The following is a 7,500-nucleotide window of genomic DNA, read 5'->3' on the forward strand; positions in this document are numbered from 1 at the left end:
ACCTGATACTATTTTATTATTGTTTTTTTTGTGTGTGTTTTTTTCGTCGCATGTTATTCGCTTCGGCAATATACTCGTATTTTGCAAGTGACTGTAGTGAAGTTTCCTGATTTAGATTAAGCACTCCAAAAATATCTTCATTCTTTGCTAAATTTGTTTTAAATACAACACATTTTTCTCGAATATCGTCATAAGCTTTACAACTAAACAAAAAATGTAATTCATCCTCCCTTAAATGACCGCACATTGGACAAGGGGAGAGTAACGAGGGCTCAGTCTGAAACCATTTTTCATAAGCAGAGAGAGAGAGAGAGAATATGCGTGGGCTGGTGAACTGAAGCGGCAGATGAGTCAGTATCATTGGCACTCATGATAATTTTCATTGTAATATTTCAATATGCATCACTGGCACTCGCGTTTATTTTGATGTGTCTATGTATACACTGGGTTTTTGAAGCTTCCCCACCCCACCCCCCCCCTTTGCCCCCCCCCCCCCCCCCACACCACACACACACACCCCACCCCCCATCCCATCCCCCCCTCACCCCCTTCTCTATCATGGCAAACGAAACATCAGGGCTTTGTATTGTTGGTGTTTTTTTTGTTTTTTTTAATTCATGTTATTCACTCATTCTCTTCGTCTCTCTGTCTCTGTCTGTTTGTCTCTGTCTCTGTAGCTCTCTCTCTCTCTCTCTCGCTTTCTGTTTTAGTCTCTGTCTCTCTGTCTCTTTCTTTCTTTCCTTCTTTCTCTTTCTCTCTCTCTCTCTCGCTTTCTCTTTTAGTCTGTCTGTCTCTCTGTCTATCTCCCTCTCTCTTTCTGTCTGTGCGTGAGTGCGTGCAAATGTGCATGCATGTGTGCCTGCTTGTATCTATTTTGTGTGTGTGTGGGGTGGGGGGTGGGGGGGAATGCATGAATGGTGGTGGTAATCATTGTTTTGTATTGTGTATGCGTGTGCATATGTGTAGTTATGTGAACGTGTGTGTGTGTTGTGTGTGTGTGTGTGTTGTGCGTGTGTTGTGTTGTGTGTGTGTGTGTGTGTTTAGTTCAGTTTAACGTATTTTCACTTTTGTGTGTGGGTGGGTGGGTGGGTGTGGGGGTGTCCTTCTGTCTGTCTCTGTCTCACTGTCTCTCTTTATGTCTCTGTCTTTCTTTGTCTGTCACTTTATCTCTCTCTCTCTCTCTCTCTCTCTCTCTAACAATACTGTACCTTTTAAACACCCGGATGTTTCTGGAACTTCTATATTGATGACATCTCTCTCTCTCTCTCTCTCTCTCTCTCTCTCTCTCTCTCTCTCTGTGAATCACTGTCCTATCCATCTGTCAATCTTAGTGTGTGTGTGTGTGTGTGTGGGGGGGGGGGGGGGTGAGGGGGTGCTGTCAGTGTGTGTGTGTGCGTGTGTGTGTATGTATGTGTGTGCGCTCGCACGCGAGCGTCAGTGTGTGTATGCATGTGTGTGCACGGATGTGGGTGTGTGTGGGGGGGGGCGGGGGGAGGGGTGTTTTCTTCATTATGTATACAATTCTGCATGAAAACATTTTCCTTTCATTTATGTGTGTGCTATTTGTAATAGATGTAGATTAGCAAGGACAGATTGGAAGAATAGGCAATGCCTAAAATCTTAATCCTTGAATAAAAAACGTTTTGAGTTCTGAGTTCTGAGTTCTCCCCCTACTTTCTGTGTGCCTCTCTTACGTGTTCGTCAGTGCGAGTCTGAGCGAGTTGTGTATGCGGTGTGTGTATGTGTGTGTGTGGGGGGGGAACATGCGTACGTTCACGTGTTGCCCGCCACCTCCTTCACACCTCACCCCCCCTTCCACTTCCACCTCCTCCTCCCCCCCCACCTCTCAGCTTCTCTGGTGTAGCCAAGTGCGTGTGAATGCGTCGCCGGGTGCACCGTCCGAACGCAAAATTACTGCCCCCCACATACACTTCCTACCACCCACCCCCTCAGTCAATCTGTCCCCGAGGACAGCTTTGTCGTGCCGACCATTCCATTCCAGACAGTCTGGAAAAAAAAACAAAAACAAAAAAAACCTGGAAAAAAAAGAATAATAAAAGAATTTTTTTTAAAAGGGGAAAAAACGAAATAAAAAATGAATTAAAAAAAGAATTTAAAAAAAACAAAAACAAAAAAAAACCCACCTCTGCATACTCGGCATTGTAACCCTTATAGGGGTAAGTACCCGGCGCGCGAGCGAGCAGGGTGCGGGGGATACGGGTATAGGTAGGTTTTAGGTGTGGGTAGGTAGGTGGGCTATGGTACCTCGGGGAAGGTAGGTATAGGTATAGGTAGGTACAGGTACAGGTAGGTAGGTAATATTGGCCTTTTGCTGGATTATATTATTATCAAAGATTAGGATTAGCCGCCGCCGCTGTTTGCGGCCTTTCGGGAGTAGCCCCGGTGAGGGGGTGAAGGAAGGGTGCGAGGGAGGGGGGGGGGGGGAGAGGAAGAGAGAGGAAGGTGGTGGATTTTTAGCGGCCCGTTAACTCACTCCATACGAACGGCGAAAGAGACGACGTTAACAGCGTTTCACCCCAGTTACCATCATCAAAATATTGCAAGCGGAAGGCTCTTATACTGAAGAGGTGAATGTTGACAAAGAATACCACAATTCTGACGACGGAAGCTAAAGGTTGGGTCATTCAGACACCCACTGGACATCCGAAGGGTCTGTGTAAAGGAGAAGAGAGGACTGGCCGTACTGAGTGAGTTAAAACTCATATTGAACACACACGTTCCCGCGTCCCATCGCCCTCGCTTCGTTGACGATATGGGTGGGTTGGTGGTGGGGGTAGAGGGTATGGGGTGTGGTGTGGGTGTGTGTGGGGGGGTTAATGGGAGAGGGAGGTCAGTGGGAGGGTGGGGTAGGGTGAGGTGGGGTTGGGTGTGTGTGTGTGTGTGTGTGTGGGGGGGGGGGGGGGGTGGGGGGTTTGAAGTGGTTGTTTTCGCAGCTGATCCGCGCAGAAATTAGTTCTGTGGCGTTTTTTTTCTTTTTCTTTCTCTCTTTCTTTCTTTCTGTGTGACTTCTTTTTTTTCTTTTTTTTGGGGGGTGGGGGGAGGTGTTGAGGGGGCTGGAAGGGTGGGGCGAGGGGAGGAGGGGGGCGTGAGCGTGGGAAACGTATGTGCAACGAAACGAGGGTGTGTGTGTGGGGGGTAGGGGGTTAGGAAGGAACAGTGGTAATAAAGACAGAGGGAGGAGGAGGTAGCGGTGGTAGTGGTGGAGGGAGGAGGGAGGGAGGGGGGGTAGTAGTAGTAGTAGTAATAGTAGTGGTGGTGTGCTAGTGCTTGTTTGTAAGTCTTTTGGAGGAGGGGGGGGGGGTTGCAGGTACTTGTAGTTGCGGGTACGCCGGGGTTTGTGGGTGTGGCAAGCGCGTAAGGGTTTGTCCGAACAGGGAGAGCGGGGTTGGGGGGGGGGGGGGTTGGGGGGGTCACGGGGGTCAGCCAGTCAAAGTTCACAGGTCGTGCAAACCAGTTGTGCGGAGTGGGTTTTTCTTTTTTTTCTTTCTTAAAAAAAAAAAAAAATCAGTTTTTTATTTCCATACCGTTGCCAAGAATGTAGTATGGATTGGCATGTGCCGGGGTGTTGGACGTGTGTGTGTGTGTTAAATGGTATGTGAGTGAGAAAGAGAGAGAGAGAGAGAGAGAGATAGTGAGAGTTTGTGTGTTTGTGTGTCTGTATGTGTATGAATATATGTGTGTATATATTTTTTTTTATGTCTATGTCTGTGTTGAATGGTATGTGTGTGTGTGTGAGAGAGAGAGAGAGAGAGAGTGTGTGTGTGTGTGTGTGTTTGTGTTAATTTGTGTGTGTGTGTGTGTGTGTGTGTTTCTGTGAAATGTTATGTGAGAGAAAGAGAATGAGAGAGAGAGAGGGGGGGGGGGGGGGGGTCAGGGATATGGACACGGATACGGATAGTTTATTCAATAAAGGCCACGGCCCCTCATGAAGGGGCAACAGTGATTACAAAAAAAAAAAAAATTTCAAAACAAAATCTTGGAAATGAAAACAGTAAATGATAAACTGCAAATGATAAACTACATATAATTATTAAGTTATAAAGTTGGATAACGCACAACTAATAAGTAACTACATAATACACCGTAAAATTAAACGATAACTTTCAAATTGATAAACTACAAATTGCATAACACACGAACTTCATGATAATTAACTAGGCCTACATCATATAATGCGAAATTTGAATAATAAAATTAAAAAAGAAGAAGATAAACTGCGAATGATAAACTGCATATGATAAACTTCAGATTGGAAAATGCACAACCAATTATAATTAGCAAGATAATACTGACTCCGAAATTAACTGATAAACTGAAAATTGAATGATGCTCAACTGATAATGATTAACTACATGGTACATTCCGAAATTGAAAAAAAAAAAATCCATCAACAACTCCAAATGATAAGCTACAGACTGGATAATGCACAACTAATAACCATCAACTAACTGCATTATACAACCGCGAACATTTAACTCACTCAGTACGGCCAGTCCTCTTTTCTCCTCTGCACAGACCCCTCGGATGTCCAGTGGGTGTCTGAATGACCCAACCTTTAGCTTCCGTCGTCAGAATTGTGGTATTCTCTGTCAACATTCACCTCTTCAGTATAAGAGCCTTCCGCTTGCAATATTTTTTATGATGGTAATTGGGGTGAAACGCTGTTAACGTCGTCTCTTTCGCCGTTCGTATGGAGAGAGTTAAACTGATGCCATAATAATGACAATTTTAATTATATATATATATATATATATATATATATATATATATATATAAAAGAACAGCAAACTGTGTCAATAAACAGTTTCGTTGCTATGATGACATGCGCGTTGTTGGGGTTGGGGGGCTTGGGAGGTGGTTTAGGTGGTGGCAGAGGTTGGGTGGATGGTGGTGGTGGTGGTGGTGGTGGAAGGAGGGTGCAAGGGGGTGGGGTGGGGGTGGCAGAATTGCCGCAACGTCACAGACTGAGCGTTGTCACGACGTCAGTAAAACTAATGGCCCTGATTATCATAGTAGGTCTCTTTGAATGGAATGGAATGTTGTTAGGCGAGGAAAAAAAAAGGTTAATCAGGGTGGTGTGGTGGGGGAGGGGGTGGCGGGGGACGGGGGTGGGGGGGGGGGTTAAGGGGGTGCGAGCTTATTGCTCCGTCTTGAGACAAAGAGAGAGAGAGAGAGAAAAAAAAAATAATGTTTTCGGGCACTTGCCAAGGGGTAATAGCGAGTACACACTTGTTCTCTGTCTGTGAGTGCGAAATTATTATAAAAATTATATACATATTGCTGCTTTTTTGTTCTTTTGACGGTCGGTCTGTTTCTCTGTCTGTCTTTAAAATCAGTTATATTTTGTCTCTCTGAAAGTTGTTTCTATTTCTCTGCGTTAAAGTATGCTGTGCACCGTGGTTGTGTGTGTGTGTGTGTGTGTAGTGTTTGTGCGTGCGTGTGTGTGTGTGTGTGTGTGTGTGTGTGTGTGTGTGTGTGTAGTGTTTGTGCGTGCGCGTGTGTGTGTGTGTGTGTAGTGTAGTTGCGTGTGTGTGTGTTTGTGCGCGCGCGCGTGTGTGTGTGTGTGTGTATCTGTGTCTGTGTGCGTGTTTGTATCGGTGTAGTGTTGTGGTTGTGTGTGTGTGTGTGTGTGTGTGTGTGTGTGTGTGTGTGTGTATGTGTGTGTGTAGTGTTGGTTGTGTGCGTGTATGTGTGTGTGTAGTGTTGGTTGTGTGTGTGTGTGTGTGTAGTGTTGGTTGTGTGTGTGTGTGTGTGTAGTGTTGGTTGTGTGTGTGTGTAGTGTTGGTTGTGTGTGTGTGTAGTGTTGGTTGTGTGTGTGTGTGTGTGTGTTTGTGCGTGCGTGTGTGTGTGAGTGTGTGTGTGTGCGTGCGTGTGTGTGTGTGTGAGTGTGTGTGTGTGTGTAGTGTTGGTTGTGTGTGTGTGTAGTGTTGGTTGTGTGTGTGTGTAGTGTTGGTTGTGTGTGTGTGTGTGTGTGTTTGTGCGTGCGTGTGTGTGTGAGTGTGTGTGTGTGCGTGCGTGTGTGTGTGTGTGTGTGTGTGTGTGTGTGTGTGTGTGTGTCTATGTCTCTGTGTATGTAGGTATATATGTGTGTGTGTGTGCGCGTGTGTGTATCACAGTGCCGTGTGTGTGTGTGTCTATGGCAGATATGTAGGTCAGTGTGTGTGAGTGAAGGAGGGAGACGGAGAGACAGAAGGAGAAAGATGAATGAAATGAGACAGGGTGTCCATTACTATTGTATTGTAGTGTATTGTAGTGTATTGTATTGTATTATATTGTGTTGTATTGTGTTGTGTTGTATTGTATTATGTTGTGTTGTATTGTTTTGTATTGTATTGTGTTGTATTGTATTGTATTATGTTGTATTGTATTGTGTTGTATTGTTTTGTATTGTATTGTGTTGTATTGTGTTGCATTGTATTGTGTTGTATTGTGTTGTATTGTATTGTATTGTATTATGTTGTATTGTGTTGTATTGTATTGTGTTGTATTGTGTTGTGTTTTATTGTGTTGTATTGTGTTGTGTTGTATTGTGTTTGTATTATGTTGTGTTGTATTGTGTTGTATTGTATTGTGTTGTATTGTATTGTGTTGTATTGTATTGTGTTGTATTGTGTGTTGTATTGTGTTGTATTGTATTGTGTTGTATTGTGTTGTATTGTATTGTGTTGTATTGTATTGTATTGTGTTGTATTGTGTTGCATTGTATTGTGTTGTATTGTGTGTTGTATTGTATTGTGTTGTATTGTGTTGCATTGTATTGTGTTGTATTGTATTATGTTGTATTGTATTATGTTGTATTGTGTTGTATTGTGTTGTGTTGTATTGTGTTGCGTTGCGTTGTGTTGTGTTTCGTTGCGTTGCATTGTATTGTATTGTATTGTATTGTATTACTCTTTTCGTCACAACAGATTTCTCTGTGTGAAATTCGGGCTGCTCTCCCCCGGGCTAGGGAGAGCGTGTCGCTACACTGAGCAGATGCCACACATTATTATTTTTTTTTCTTTCTTTCCTGCCTGCAAATTGATCTTATTCTCTATGGAGGTGGATTTTTCTACAAAATTTTGCCAAGGACAACCTTTTTTTTTTTCTTGCCTCGGGTTCTTTTACGTGCGCTAAGTGCATGCTAGCATATGGGACCTGGTTTCATCGTCTCATCCGAATGACTAGCTGTCCAGACCTGACACCACTCTAGGTCTAGTAGTGGAGGGGGGGGGGGGGGGAGAAAATACTGGCAACTATGGGGTTCGACTGAACCAGCGCGCTCAGATTGTTCTCGTTTCCTGGGCGGACGCGTTACCTCTAGGCTATCACTCTAGTCTTTCTGAACATGTCTATCTTTTTAGTTCAATCTCTGTCTATATCTATCTTTTTTTTTTTATCTGTACGTTTGTCTGTCTGTCTGTCTGTCTCTCTGTCTCTCATACACACACGGGCGCGCGCGCGCATGCTCACACACACACACACGTGCACACACACACA

Source organism: Babylonia areolata, chromosome 25 (assembly GCF_041734735.1).
Source record: "Babylonia areolata isolate BAREFJ2019XMU chromosome 25, ASM4173473v1, whole genome shotgun sequence".
Classification (NCBI taxonomy): domain Eukaryota; kingdom Metazoa; phylum Mollusca; class Gastropoda; order Neogastropoda; family Buccinidae; genus Babylonia; species Babylonia areolata.